This window comes from Chiloscyllium plagiosum, unplaced genomic scaffold, assembly GCF_037043375.1.
Source record: "Chiloscyllium plagiosum isolate Xiang-an unplaced genomic scaffold, Cpla_swu_hap1 HiC_scaffold_46, whole genome shotgun sequence".
Lineage (NCBI taxonomy): Eukaryota > Metazoa > Chordata > Chondrichthyes > Orectolobiformes > Hemiscylliidae > Chiloscyllium > Chiloscyllium plagiosum.
Genome location: NW_028270184.1, coordinates 67,518,957 through 67,535,278, shown reverse-complemented (window position 1 = coordinate 67,535,278; position 16,322 = coordinate 67,518,957). Strand labels below are relative to the sequence as shown.

Here is a 16,322-nt window from a genome sequence, read left to right as displayed (position 1 = left end):
ACAGAACCCCACTGGTCCTCACCTACCACGCCACCAATCTCCATGCACAGCGCATCATCCGCCGTCATTTCCGCTACCTCCAAACGGACCCCACCACCAAGGATATATTTCACTCCCCTCCCCTATGAGCATTCCGTAAAGACCACTCCCTCCGTGATTCCCTCGTCAGATCCACACACCCCACCAACCCAACCTCCACTCCCGCACCTTCCCCTGCAACCACAGGAGGTGCAAGACTTGCGCCCACACCTCCCCCCTCACCTCCCTCCAAGACCCCAAAGGAAAATTCCATATCCGCCACAGATTCACCTGCAACTCCACACATATCATCTATTGCATCCTCTGCACCCGATGTGGCCTCCTCTATATTGGGGAGACAGGCCGGCTACTTGCGGAGCGTTTCAGAGAACACCTCTGGGACACCCGGACCAACCAACCCAACCACCCTGTAGCTCAACATTTCAATTCATCCTCCCACTCCACCAAGGATATGCAGGTCTTTGGACTACTCCATCGTCAGACCACAACAAAACGACGGTTGGAGGAAGAACGCCTCATCTTCCGCCTAGGAACCCTCCAACCACAAGGGATGAACTCGGATTTCACCAGTTTCCTCATTTCCCCTCCCCCTACCCTGTCTCAGTCAAATCCATCAAATTCAGCACCGCCTTCCTAACCTGAGATCTTCTTCCCGACCTCTCCGCCCCCACCCCAGTCTGACCTATCACCCTCACCTTGACCTCTTTCCACCTATCACATTTCCAACGCCCCTCCCCCAAGTCCCTCCTCCCTACCTTTTATCTTAGCCTGCTGGACAAACTTTCCTCATTCCTGAAGAAGGGCTTATGCCTGAAACGTCGATTCTCCTGTTCCCTGGATGCTGCCCGACCTGCTGCGCTTTTCCAGCAACACATTTCCAGCTTATACATTTAATGTTAAGTCCCTGGGGAGTGTTGCTCAACAAAGCGACCTTGGAGTGCAGGTTCATAGTACTTTGAAAGCGGAGTCGCAGGTATATATGATAGTGAAGAAGATGTTCGATTTGTTTGTCGTTGTTGGACAGTGCGTTGAATGTAGGAGTTGGAAGGTCATATTCCGACTGTACAGGACATTGCTTAGGCCACTATTGAATACTTCGTGCAATTACGGTCTCACTCTTCGAGGAAGGATGTGTGAAACCTGAAAGAATTCAGAACAGATTTGCAAAGATATTGCCAGGGTTGGATGTTTTGAGATTTATTGAGAGGCTGAATATGTCAGGGTTATTTTCCCTGGAGCATCAGCGGTTGAGAGGTGATCATACAGGTTTATATACTCACAAGTGGAACTGATAGTGTCAATAGCCAAAGTCGTTTCCCCAGTGTAGCACATTCCAAAGCTAGAGGACATAGGTTGATGTTCAGAGGGGAAAGACTTATACAGGGATCTAAGGAGCAGCGTTTTTAAAGAGAGGGTTCTTTATATGTAACGAGCTGCTAGAGGAAGTTGTGGAGGGGGGACAATTACAACATTTCAAAGGCATCTGGATGGGCACATGAATAGCAAGTGGTTCGGGGATATGGGCCAATGCGGGCAAATGGACCCACATTAATGTAGGACACCTGCTCAGTAGGGATGAGTCGGATAGAAGGGTCTGTTTCTATGTTGGACAGCTCTATGACACTATTTCTTTTGTAAAACTTTCTTAAAATTATCCACCGCCCTAAGGAAAGGACACCTGCCATTCAACATTATCTATACCCGTCATTGTTTGATAAACCTCTATAAGGTTGAAAAGGTCTCAACTTCCTACACTGCAGTGGAAAAGGTCCCAGTAGATCGAGTCTGTCCTTCTAACTTAAACACTCCATTCCCAGCAAAAACCCGGTAAATCTTTTCTGAACCATTTTAATAATATCCTCAATGTGACGGGGTAACCTGAACTGCACACAGTACTCCAGGAGAGACCTCACAAATGTCCTGCTCAACCTGAAATTAATGTTCCAGGTCCTGTACTGAAAAGTCTGAGCAAAGAAGGCCAGAAAGCCAAACTCCTATATACCCACGCTGCCTACACAGAATGCAATCGTCAAAGAAATATACCAGATCCCTAGATCCCTCTGCTCTCCAATGTTACCAGTGGCATAACATTTAATTGTGTATGTCCTCTCCCTGCTTGTTTTATCAAATTGTGATACCTTGCATTTATCGAAGTTAAACTCCATCTGCGACTCCTCAGCTCAATGAGTTATAGTACTGGGGAAGAAAGGCTGGAAAGTAATCTGCTGTCTTAAATCATTTCGTGGTTTTAAGCAGAGGACAGTCACACGTTACAGACGGGAAAGAGTGATTGGTGTTTTGATCCAGAAAGGATGCGCTTTCTTCAACTCTGATGTTCAGTGATAAGTATCTATTCCAGATCCTTTTTGGTGCAGTATGGGTCTGCAGGATGTATGTCTCTCATATTGCAGATATCACATAACAGCCACTTAAGGTGGAGACCATACCAAAACAGTTAAAGAACTTCATAGTTTATCAAGAAGGCAGAGCACATAAACTCAATATCGTACATTTGAGGTGAGTACCTTTCATCTGATGAAAAATGTAATTCTTTTAACTGTGTAATTCAGTAAATTGAACCAAATTTTAATTCATCCATATCGAGCTGAAAGCTGATATTTAAAATGTGACCCAAAATCTGGGCATGGTTTAATTCTTGTGTAGTGGGTAACGCCCATGCCTCTGAGCCAGAGCTCTGGGCTATATTGCAATACCTGAACTTGCGTGGTAATGTCTCTTACTCTGGATCAGAAGGTCTGGATTCAAGTCCTGTCTGTCACGGAGGTATGTCCCAGTATTTCAAACAGGCTGATGAATAAACAAGTGGGGGTAGTGTCCCTACCTCTGAGCTCAAAAGTCTAGATTCAAATCCCACAGAGATGTTTCATAATGTGGCTGAACAAGTTAATTAAATGATTTTAGAGTTGTGATGTGTTGGAGAAGGAAGAGGTGCCAGTATTGAATTTCAGAACTTAGGCCGAGGTTGACAGAAAGCACAGCCACTCGTGTTGTTTGGAGTCACATTTGCACATTCTAGAGGTTTATAAAATCTTGAAGAGCATGGGTAGGGTGAACAGTCAGAGTCTTTACCCAGTGCAGGGAAGTCCAAAACTAGAATACGTAGATTTAAGGTGAGATGGACAAGATTTAAAAGGAGGTAAAAACAATGACTGCAGATGCTGGAAACCAGATTCTGGATTTAAAAGGAACCTAAGAGGACTATTTTCACACAGAGGGTGGTTCGTGTATACAATGAGCTGCCATACGTAGTGGTGGAAGCTGTTACAATTACAACATTTAAAAAGTCATCTAGATGGGGACATGAATTGTAAAGGTTTAGAGGGATATTGAACAAATGGTGGAAAATGAAAATAAGTTATTTTAAGACATGCAGTTATCACGCAAGATTTGGACTATGTTTCTATGCTGTGCAACTCTCGGAATCATCGATCCAATTTGTAAAGCTATATTTTTAATCGTATGTAACCTTCTTCACCTTCCACTATATAACTAATCTTGGTGTCAGCTGTAAACTTGCTCACCATGCCTTCTATAATTCTCATCTACATCATTGCTACAAATGACAACCAAAAGTGGATCCAGCACCAATCCATGTGGAACGCTGCCTCCAGTCCCAAAGACAACCCTCCTCCACCACCCTCTGCCTCCTGCCAATAATCCGAAACAAACACTTATGCAAACAGACATACAGAGAAACAGACACAGTTCTGTGTTTAAGACAGGGATAGATACATTCTGATTGATAAGCGGAGCAAGTGTTACAATGAAAATGTGGGAGAATTTTGTTGGGCCACATGCCAGCCATGACCGAACAGCAGAATAAGACTCGATAGAATAAACACTATAGTTCTGCACCAATGTCATATGCTCAGTGGTTTAGGCTATCTGAAAGTTCGACCCAAAAGAGCAATGGAGGGTAATTTGGTAAGAACTTTACCGAACAGAGTAAATGGGAATGTGGGATAGGTTTGAGGGGCTTAATGGTCTATGTCTTTCCTATTGGTTATGCCTTCATTTTTGTTAAAAAGAGAAGCTGATTGTGAGGTTCATACATTTAAAATTTAGATGTTCTACCATTTAATATTGAGATAAGGATGTTCCCATCTCCTTAGGGTTGAGCTGTCTGTGGTATTCGCAATTCTGGATTGGTGGTGCTGGAAGACCACAGCAGTTATTCACAACCTGTGTATTCACAACCCCAGGGAACAGTGAAGACTGGGACATAGTGTCATAGAGTCATAGAAATGTACAGCACGGAAACAGACCCTTCGGTCCAACCCATCCATGCTGACGAGATATCCCAACTCAATCTAGTCCCACATGCCAACACCTGGCTTATATCCCTCCAAACCCCTGCTATTCATATAGCCATTCAGATGCCTTTTAAATGTTGCGATTGTACCAGGCTCCATCACTTCCTCTGGCAGCTCATTCCATACAAATACCGCCATCTGCCGTTTAGGTCTCTTTTACATCTTTCTCCCCTCACCTGATATTTATGCTCTCCTGTACTGGACTCCCCCACCTAGGGAAACGACTTTGTCTATTTATCCTATCCATGTCCCTCATGATTTTTCAAACCTCCATAAGCTCACCCCTCAGCCTCCGATGCTCCAGGGAAATCAGCCCTAGCGTATTTAACCTCTTCCTATAGCTCTAATCCTCCAATCTTGGCAACATCCTTGTAAATCTTTTCTGAACCCTTTCAAGTTTCAAAACATTCTTTTCGATAGGAAGGAGACAGGATTACATGCAATATTCCAACAATAGCCTAACCAAAGTCCTGTACAGCTGCAACATGACCTCCCAACCCCTGTACTCAATACCCTGACCGATAAGGGAAACCATACCAAACGCCTTCTTCACTATCCTATCCACCTGAGACTCCACTTTCAATGAGCTATGAACCTGCACTCCAAGGTCTCTTTGTTCAGCAACACTCCCTAGGACCTTACCATTAACTGTATAAGTCCTGCTAAGCTTTGCTTTCCCAACATGCAGCACCCCACATTTATCTAAATTAAACTCCATCTGCCACTTCTCAGACTATTGGCCCATCTGATCAAGATCTCATTGTTATCTGAGACAACCGTCTTTGTTGTCCACTACATCTCCAATTTTGATGTCATCTGCAAACTTACTAACTATACTTCTTATGCTCACATCTAAATCAGTTATGTAAATGACGAACAGTAGTGGGGGGTCATTGAAGATATTCAAGGCTCAACTTGACTGAACTTTGTTGGACAGGGGAGTCAGTGTTTATTGGGAATAGACAGGAAAGGGTTTTTCAGCCGCAAACAGACCAACCATGATCTGTATAAACTGACCAGCTGTCCAGAGCTCCTATCCCATGTTGTTCTCTCGCTGCACCCCTTGAGGCTGTAACAGAGGGAGACGAAGACCCCATTCAGCCAGTCAGTATCACTGCAATGAGGGAGGAGGAACCCCATTCTGCACCTCTAAGGAGATACCCGGGAATAGAATGAAGGTTTCAGTCACAGAGCAATAGAGGTATACTTCAACGAAACAGACCCTTTGGTCCAACTCATCCGTGCAAACCAGATGTCTACATTTGCCATCACTTCGCCCATATCCCTCTGACTCATTCTTTTCCATAAACCCATCTGGATGACTTTGAAATGGTGTAATTATACCAACCTTCAACACTTCCTCTGGCAGCTCATTCCACATACACACCATGCACTGTGTGAACAAGTTGCCCCTTAGATCCCTTATATATCTTGCCCCTCTCACCTTAGAACTATGCCCTGTCGTTCTGGACTCCCTTACCCAAGGAACAAGTCCTTGCCTATTTGCCCTATCAATACCCCTGGAGATTTTATAAACGTCTATAAGGTCACCGCTCAAAGAGAATAGTTTATTTTAATGTGTAGTGACTGCGGCAATTATTCAACACAGCAGCAACAACCAAGAATGAAATTAATGATGAGGATTATTGGTTGTATTGGTAAGGAGACGCATGTTAATCAGACTATAAGAAATCTCCCCCCTCCTCAGTGTCAAACCTCAAAATTGAGCACATTATTGATATTCTAGAATGATTCTATCGTTGCATCAGAAAGACAGCATGTTTGACCAGGTAGCGATACCCCCAAATGTTAGTCTATATTCTGTGCTAATCTCTTAAACTGTCAGTGATCAGGAACATTTACAGTATGAACCCTACCTGATTATCTGACAACTGGTCGAAAGGAGGATCACTGAGGTCAGAAACAAATCGTCAAACAGCTACACAGCATAGAAGGAGGCCATGCTACATTTCCAGACTGCTACACAGGAACAGGGAGTCCTGGTCAGCTACCAGGAAATACAAATTGGAGATAATTACTTATTTTCAGGTTGGAAAGCTGTCATTAGTGAAATTCCTCGGGGATCAGTGTGAGTTTATCAACGGTTTGCAATCTCTAATAATGATTTGGATGACGGGGCTGAATGGATTGGAGATGAATTTGCCAATACACAAGGATCGTCATTCAATTAGACGTCAAGTCGAGACACAGTGTCTGCAATAGGATACAGATCGGGGAGGATCGTGAGCAAACCTTCAGCAAAAAAAAAGTATGTACAATGTGGGTGATGGGAAGTTTGTTTTTTGGACGAAGCATGATGCAACAGTAAGTTATGTAACTGGAGTCAGAATGCCAAACGCGGTGCTACAAAGGGATTTGCGTGTCTTGGTACATAAATCGCAACAAGTTAGCCTGTAGATGCAGCATGTTATTTGGAAAATAAATGGAATGATACTTTTTCTTGATAAAGAGTATTGGGCCTGATCTGAAGGATGTTTTGCTGCATCTGTACAGGCCGATGTTGAGACGGCATCTAATGATCTGGGTGTTGTTGTAATTCCACTGAAGTGAAAACCAAATTGGTTTTGAAATGTTTCAGAGATGTTTCTCTTTACTCGTTTTTGCGATGAAGGCATTGTGTTATGAACGATTCGGAGTTTAGGCCTGAGAAATATTCTTATTGACCACTCAAGATTTGGAGGTGGTGAATACCTGATGAATATTTTATCTTCTATGGGAGAATAGGACTGGGGAGCTAATTTAAGAATAAGGTGCATTCATTGAAATGCAGATATTGTGAAGACATTACAAGTTGTATTATACAAATCTAGTGGCGCTATTTGTTCTGAAAGAAATGGCTGGGTGTCCAACAGCAGCAGTGACGTACCTACATGGAGCAGGGACTGTGATGGAGTCGTACAGTTCAGTCACTGTTCAAATAGACCTCATTTCGTCCAGTTTGGGGTAGGATAACGTCATTGTGTGATTTAGCTCAAGGAGGAAGAAAATGCAACCTTCCTGAGAAGGAACATCCTGTTGCTCCCTCTCTCTCTGTGTTCCTCTTCCCAGCAATGTGTATGAGCTGAAAACTCTTCAGTCATCTTTACCAGTCGAGGATTCACTGGAATCACCCCACTACCTGAAGTAAAGGGAAGTCAGCTAAATCCTTCTATTCCAGGAAACAATCCCATTGCCAGTAGCTTGGAAGAGCAGAATAGCTATATAAGCTGAATGATATTTGGAACAATCATTCGCGTTTCCTTTCGTCATGACTTCGATTAATGTTTGGGGACAGTTCTTTCAAGTTAAAATTCTGCAGAGATTTTATATTTTTCACTTTGTCATTAAACCTGTGCATGTGTCAGTATTTTTAGAGAGGGAAACATCGACGCACAGATTTGCAATATTCAAACCGTTTGTCATTCATCTTTCCAGCGTAGTTTGAGTAACTTTGTTTCGGTCATAAACTTGCAAATTTTAGCAGATTAAAAATTCTGCCTGACTTGTTCCTAACCCTCACACGCTCTCAGACCTATATTGTTGGTCATATCACCAAGCCGCTTGCATTAACATTTGCAGTGAGCAGTGGAAGTGTGGGACGAGGAAGAGGAATAATGTCCTGAACTATCGATCAGTAAGCCTGACGTCATTGGTGGTCGTGTTGTTGGAAAGCATTGAGAGAGTCAGGATTTACATGTATTTGCACATGTAACACCTGATGAAGGATAGTCAACATGGCTTTGTGCATGGGAAATCATTTATAACAAAGTTGATTGCATTTTGTGAAGAGGTGACAAAGAAGATTGGTTATGGCAGTGTGGTAGACGCTGTCCATATAGACTTCAGCAAGGCTTTCGACAGGATTCCGCATGGCAGACAAGTTAGTAAGGTTAAGTCATAAATAGATCCAAGATAAGCTCGCCAAATGACTACAAAATTAGAGTGAAGCCAGGAGATAGAGGGTGGTAGATGACTGTTTTTCAGTCAGGAGGCATATAACCAATGATGTGCCACAAGGAACAGTGCTGAATCCACTGCTTTCCATTATTTATATAAATGATTTGAATGTGAATACTCGGATGTTTATTATGTTGACAGATGATATGAAAATTGGAGGTGCAGTGTCCAGCAAGGTTTATGTCAGAGTACAATTGGACCTCGATCAGATGGGCCAATGGACCAAGGAGTGACAGATGGAGTTAAATTTAGATAAATGTGGAGTGTTGCATTTTGGGAAGGTAAAACGGGTCAGGACATATACAATTAATGGTGAGGTCCTGGGGAATGTTGCCGAACAAAAGTGTGCAGGCTCATAGATTCTTGAAAGTGACGTCAGAGGTAGAAAGAGTGGTGAAAAAGCGGTTTGGTATGCTTGCCTTTATTGATCAGTTCATTGAGTATGCAAGTTGGGAGATCATGTTGCAACTGGGCAGGATGTTGGCGAGTCCGGATTTAGAATACTGTGTTGAAGTCAGTTCGCTTTGCTACAGGTAGGATGCTGTAAAAATTGAGAGGGTGCAGAAAAGATTTACAAGGATATTGCCGGACATGCAGTGATGAGCTACAGAGAGAGGCTGAGCAGACTGGTGCTTGTTTACTCTGGACCATCGGAGGCTGAGACTTGACATTATAGTGGTTTATAAAATCATGAAGAAAATGGATAATCTGAATAGCCAAGGTTTTTGTTTCAGGATGGGGAGTTCAAAACTATCGGACAAAGGCTAAAGGTGAGAGGAGAAAGATAGTAAAGGGAAAATATTTTCATGGAGATTGTGGTGTGTGTATGGAATGAGCTCTCAGAGAAAGTGATGGAGGCTGGTACAGTTACAACATTTAATAGGCATCTGGATACACATATTAATAGGAAGGTGTTAGAGGGATAAGAGCCTAATGCTAGCAAATAGGACTAGATCAGATTGGGATGTCTGAGTTATGTGGACAGGTCTCGGTGCTTTATGACACTGTAAGAGAGATGAACATAAATTCTAAAAGGACCTTTTGAGTGGGAATTATCTTCTCCAGTGGTATGTGGTGCCTCTTTGTTCAAATTTAACCAAAGCTGAGTTAGTTAAATATTTGACAGAGAAGTGAGTCACAGATAGTGGGATACCGACAGGAAAGTGGGGCTGAGACCATACCCTGATCAGCTACACTCTTAGTGCCTGGTAGAGAAATTTCATAGTGTCGAACGATCGAACTCTGCTCCTGTTCTGATGTTCCATTCAGACTCAACGACCTGCTCGACAGGAACAGGTGGAGGACACTTCCTGCTATAGCTCCCCTGAGTCTCTGGAAGAGCGAAATCTTGACATTCACTACCCTCTGTTTGAAGACATCACTGCCTGCTCCTACACCATGGCCTATCAATATGAGCGATATAATACAAGGGCCTACCAAAGAGCGACTGGCCCTGATATCAAGGCAGTATTTAATTGAAGATGACATCAAGGAGCCTGAATAAAATTGCACTTCATCAGAATCCATTGCAAACTCTCCAGTGTTTGGAGTCATTTACAGTACATTGGAACATGTTTATCATCTCAGCCGTGGGACATTTCTGCCGGAAATCCTCAGGGTAGCTACGTCAGCCCAGGCAAACCCAGTTTGTCAGCAAGGAATCCCTACTGTGAGGAAGCAGCCCGTTGTGTCCACATTAATCAGAAGTGGGGATATTTACTGTACGTTACACGATATTCACAAAGCTTCGTCATCCCTGACCTCCTGATGCAGTCTGTGTCCATGTGCAACACGACTGAGACAATGTTCCAGCCTGTGCTGTTAAACTGTCGGCAACATTCATGAAAGAGCGCTGCACATTTCCACAGTAAACGGAGGAGTTCACTCAGTCCCTCAATCTGGCTTCACAGGAATATGGAAAAGTCATTCAGCCCATCAAAGCTACTGGACAAAAAGAGGGACAGCCCATTCAGTTCCTCCTGCCGTTACACCGGAAGACAAGGAGTCTGCTCATGCCCACACATCACTTACAAGGGTCAGAACGTGACCATTGCACATCTGGAGTCGCTTACAAAGGAACATGAAGAGGTCATTCAGCTTCTCAAGTCACTAAATCAGGAAGCGGAAGGTGTCAGACATGGTCCAACATAACAAACAAATGGATCAGAGGCTGCACAGATGGATTGTTCCATGATATTCCTCGTGCTTCATTAGTCATAGTACATCTGTGTTATGTTAGCATGATTTTCTGGCAGTGGGACTGAAACGATTTTTTAAACCAGTTTGAAAGGCATCTTCCATCGCTGAGAGAGCAGACCTACATCCTATCTGAAAGTCAGAAGCTGTTGGAGAATAGCTAACGGTTTCAGAATGAAGGTATCGTGGCTGCTGACAGGATTGTGAACACTTGGAGTGGAGTGGAGTGTCACACAGTAACTGTGTAGTACAGTGTTCAGAGTTCATTCAGAGCCTTCACCTCTCTGTAAATAGAAAGGAGTTCTCTCCACAGGCATGTAAGCTATTGGGAATCGAGCATCCTTTGGAAAGTATGGAATTTCCCACCTTATCAATGGCTGTTTGGGACATAATAAGTGTTTGTCCATAACCATCAATTTTCAACTTCGTATTCTCTCACAGTGCTGCAAGTTAAACACATACTCACTGCACTCTCTCCTGATGGTACCATCATGCCAGGGGTCAATGTGGAGAAACTCCTTTGCCCTGTCTCGGTGACGTGGAGATCATTATTTATAAAACGGACTCAGTCTGTATACAATACCCCAAGTACTCTTTCAACAAAACACTACCATTTAGTAAGGTATATTTACTGTGGTGCTTCAAGTATTTTGCATGAAAGACCAGATATCATTTTCAGTTATAATTACTTCTGTCCCATAACGGACAATCTCCACAACTTTAGCAGGTTAATCAAAGATCATTTCCCAATCCTGAATCTATGCCGAATGTAATCATATCATTATGTTCCAAGTGTCTAGTTGTCACATTCCTTATAAAAGGATACAATTTTCTTTTCTCTCAGCTGACATCAAGCTATTTAGTTTTCTGTTTTCCCTCTCCGTCCTGTTTTAAATATTTAGCGGATCAATAGCCGCTTTCCAGTCTGCAGGATCCCTCCAAAATCCAACCAGCTTTGAAGAATAATCAGTAATTCTTTCACTAGCTCTGTTGCCACCTCCTCAATACTGTGGGATGTAGCTCATCAAATTCAACAACATACCAAGCTTCAATTCGAATAGATTTTTAAAGACATACACTTCATTAATTCTAATTTCGTTCATCCCCTCATTTGCACCAGGATCCCTGTTCCCTAGTATTTCTGGAAGTTAGTTTCTACACCTTCCTCCGTGGAGGCAGAACCAATGTAATCCTCTCAGCTACTGATATATCGGAGGACTGCCCTCCAAGCATGTCACTCACTTGCGCCTGGCAAGTTCCAGAATAAATCCAGTTCACTTCATGGTGAGTCTCAGCACAGTCCTGACCCTGCTGTGAGTTTACAGGCTATATTGAAGGAGGGGAAACAACTCAGTTACTAGCTCATTTTTGAAAGAAGGTGGTTTCACATTTTAGACTTGGAATGGGCCCATCTTAGACAAATGTTCCTGGAAAACCTCTGGAGGCTCATGCAGTGCCCTGCCCCTCCCCGTGTACAGAGCTTCACGTCTGTGTAGCCACGACTCCATGTGTTTACCATAGACCCAGAACACTCTGTAAATGCAGTGCTCATATCTCGTCCAGAGTGGGGTCACCATACCATTGGGTCTCTCTGAATGGAAGCGGCAGCTGATAACACAAACTTGAGAAAAGCGTCCACAGAACCTCCCTTTATTCTGTAATAACAGGAGAAGTCAAATCCCCACACACACGGTGCACCCATTCAGTGTTGAAAATGTTTCTGTTCTTAGCAGAAAAAAAACCAGTTACATCTCTGCACAAACCTACAATTACAGTTCCCTTCTTCAAAACAGTCATTTGACAATGTAACGTTCCGTTTCTTTGTATCTGAGCAACTGTAAGGGCAGCACCAGCATTGCCTATGGAGTTGATCATCAAACTCAGTGGAGAAAGACTGAGGGAATATAACTCAATATAAACAGGGACTAATCTGAATTGGCATGATATTCAGAAATATGGGAAAAGGGAAAATTTTAGTATAAGCTCCCATTTTAGTTTCCTTCTGGTTCACTACCAGTAGTCTCTGTGTTTGCTTTTCATTTCTCTCTCTCACTTTCTCGCTGGACATTTCTACATCCATTCAACTAACCTCCCCCTCACTCATCCGACTATCCCTGATAAAAAAATATTATTATTTCACAGTTACTTTCAGTTGTGATATAGGGTCACTAGATTCCAAACTTTATCTGTTTTGGTCTTCACAGCGGCTGCCATACTTGCTGAGATTCTCCAGCATTTTCAGATGCTGGAGAATTTTATTTCGGATCTGTATCATCCACAGTTCCTTGGTTTATTTCACCTTTAATGCTGCCATTTCAAAGGATGTCAGCATCACTGGTAAGGGCAGCATTTGTTATCCGTCACTAATTGCCGTTGACTGCGAGACCATTTGTCAAGACAATATGGAGCCAATCTTTTTTGTCACTCTTAATGTTTGGAAAAGAAACTATCAGTGAAATTATAAAATAAATCCTAATGGTTTATGGTTGTCGTTTGTAAAATGAGATTTCATCCCAATTGCTGGCATTCGAATTTAACTTCTGTCATCAGCTCTGGAAGGATTTGAAACAATGCATTTAAAGTCATAACTTGTGCCTTTGAATTACATGGCCAGTGACATTAGTACTCTGATATGAGGTCTCTATTATGAAATAGGTGGAGTGACAAGAAAAAGTTTGTGGTCAAAATATTTGTAACTGGAAGAGTGGTCATAAAAGAAATGGAGCCATAAAATCAGAAGTTAACAAGGAGGCAGATGCTGGCTAATTCAGCAACGGCATTGAGGCAGAGGTGGAGACTGGGGATATTATCGAGGTTGGTGTAGGCAGGTTTGATGGCAGAGAGAATATAGAGACATAAACAGTTCAGAGCAAATGGAAAACTCAAGGGTCGGAACAGTCTTGTTCATTCTTAGATGTCTATGAATGAGGAGTTAGAAATTGATGGAAATGAAGTGGAGTTTGTGACTGAAACTGAAGATAGCAGATTATAAGACCATAAGACCATAAGACATAGGAGTGGAAGTAAGGCCATTCGGCCCATCGAGTCCACTCCGCCATACAATCATGGCTGATTATGTACTTGTTAAATATAAATAACATAAATAGCAATAACCTTCGCCATCGTTTATCGAATTGACAGAGATAGGCTTACCAGGAACACCAATAATAGCGAGGATGGGATAGTAACCTGCCTGAATAATCATCAATATGGCTCGTATCCACGACTCTAACCATGGCTACTCCCGGGAAAGATAATAAAGACCATCAGATAAACTCTTGTCTATTGTTGTAACATTCCAGTCTAATGTTCTCAGATTCTGAGCCATTGTTGTAACATTCCAGTCTATTGTTCTAAGATTCTCTTCCTTTCCCTCTCCCTGTGGCTGTTGAGCCCACTCGTCTTGAGGATGACGCTGCCACTATATTATGGCATTACAAGTTGAATGAAACCCCTTACTAATAGAAGAGGGAAACCCGGTAATGACACAGTTAGGATCCATGGAGACTGACATCAGTCACAGTTACAAACAGCTCCAGTAAACCTTTTTCACTACAACCCTCATATCTCACCACAATACGTGGTCTGGTTGGGATGTTGACATCGCTGACTATTGGGCTAATAACACATCTCCAATTGTAAAATTAGAGGTGAGGCAGAGTGATGATGCTTTGTATGCACTAGCTCAATGATCCGACTATGTTTTGGCAGGATGGAAATTGCTGGGCTCCCAAGGCCGTCTGTGTCTGATCACCAGGCCTGCAGCATCATTTCGTTTTATTTATTTATATTTAACTTTGACATTATCTTACCATCATTTAACGGCTTAGGTGAGGCTAGGCGTTTTTGAGAGGCTCCTACAGTGGCATAGACGGTGTAGATACAGTCCATTCCTTATGGTCCTTGCAGCCGCAACCTTGTCCTGTGGTGTGATGATCAAACTCTCACAGAACCAGGATTCTTAGTTTTACCATTCACCAGTTATTGCTAGGGTCTCAGCAGGGTTGGAAGGGTGGAAATCTTTCCTGGCTGTTAGACACTCTCTCGGACATTTCTCTCAGAATTAGCTTTTGATCTTCTTTCCTCCTGGATTGGAGACATGCATATGAGACAATCTGTTTCCTGAATTTGTTTTTTGACATGTGCATGCTTATGGGATGTCACTATATTGGAGCAGTTACTGTAGAGTAGTTAAATAACCTATAATTCTTTTAGATTTTCCAGTATAATTAAGTTATTCCATGTTCCTCTTGTTCTATTTTAATAGATTGTGTTTTGCTTAAATTCAAATATTTTGACCAAACGAATTGTATCTGAAACACAGCACCTCACATTTACCTTTAAAATAAGAAAACGTTCGGGTCGAGACTACCTTCGCCATGTGTTGTGAGGGGCGGTCTGCTCGGGTCCATAGCAAAAAGGAAAGATTTTGACATTTTAATTGGAAAATTACTTAATGGACAACATGTTGCAGAAATACGGGCTTCCACAGTGGAATGCAAGGAGGTGAAGGTGTGATTGCTGTATCAGGATTTATGTTGCATATGCAATCCACCTCACAGATCCAGCCAAGATACGTGTAAACCCAGATGAGATATCTACTCAGCATGGAGCACTGTGTTGACTAGCCTCAGTACAACCCAGCAATCTGTCCAGGATGGAGCACTCGGTAGACCAGGCTCAGTATAATCCAGCAATCTGTCCAGGATGGAATACTGTACAGACAAAGGCTCAGTACGATCCAGCAATCTGTGCAAGATGGAGCACTGTACAGACCAGGCTCAGTATAATCCAGCAATATATCCAGGATGGAGCACTCTGCATGTCTCACCAGTCCATTAGCTATCTGTCCAATATCGAGAGCACTGCAGATCACATCGATGCATTGATTCAGAAACCCGGACGAAACTTTCAGTCCAGCATGGTGTGATATGCAGCCCACACCAATATATTGCTCTATAAACGTGAACAAAGAACCTGTTCAATATGGAGAGCTGTGCAGTGAAGAGCAGTGAATTGATCTGTAAACCTGAGCAGTTACCCTCCCCGCGTGTAGAGCTGTGGACACCACCCCATTGCATTGATCTGTAACACTGTATTGGATCCCTACCCAGTGCGGGGAAACTTGCAGCCCATGCTGAAAGTGACAGGATGTGAAGCTCCCATCCATTTACAGCTCCATATCTCCATTGTACCCAGGCAAGGAGGTGCTGTGGGTGTGAAAACCAATGCCAGAGAGAGATGGTGCGGGAATCTGTTCAAATTCCAACACACAAAAGGATTTTGGGAAGACGAGAAAGGAAGTTTGAGAGACAATTTCATGGAAAATCGCAGTTTTCAGAATGCTTAAACGAAGAGATTTCTACATAATCCTGCAACGTAAACCAGTATTCCCAGGAATGATGGGTGAATGGGATTTGGTGTGAGTTCAGATGATGGACGTTTGAATGAGCATTTGTTCTGCAGCTTTGTAACTGTGATTTGGCACAGCAGAGTGTATGAATCGTTGGGCTGAATGTAACAACAATTAATCTCAGTGACATTTTTATTGAGTGTGACACAGGGATTGTCTGCACGAGGTCGAGCGAGTTTCCTGGTGCTATCTTACCGAACTCACTTAATTAACTTCCCACCTGACGAAATGGTGTTCCTCTCATTCAAGGCCAGCTCGATTTTCCCACCAATCATGGCTGGAGGTACTAACCATCTCCCGGATATCCCTGGTTATACCGTCATCCCTGGCTCTGGTGCCACCTTCAAAAGGCCAATGGGCACACGGTTGAGCTATCTCAGTTC

At 42.9% G+C, this 16,322-nt stretch overlaps 1 pseudogene; it reads right to left on the bottom strand.

The window, feature by feature from the left end:
- Positions 1 to 16,322, bottom strand: part of LOC148136363 (putative G protein-coupled receptor 139) — an 83,113-nt pseudogene that overhangs the window by 47,437 nt on the left and 19,354 nt on the right.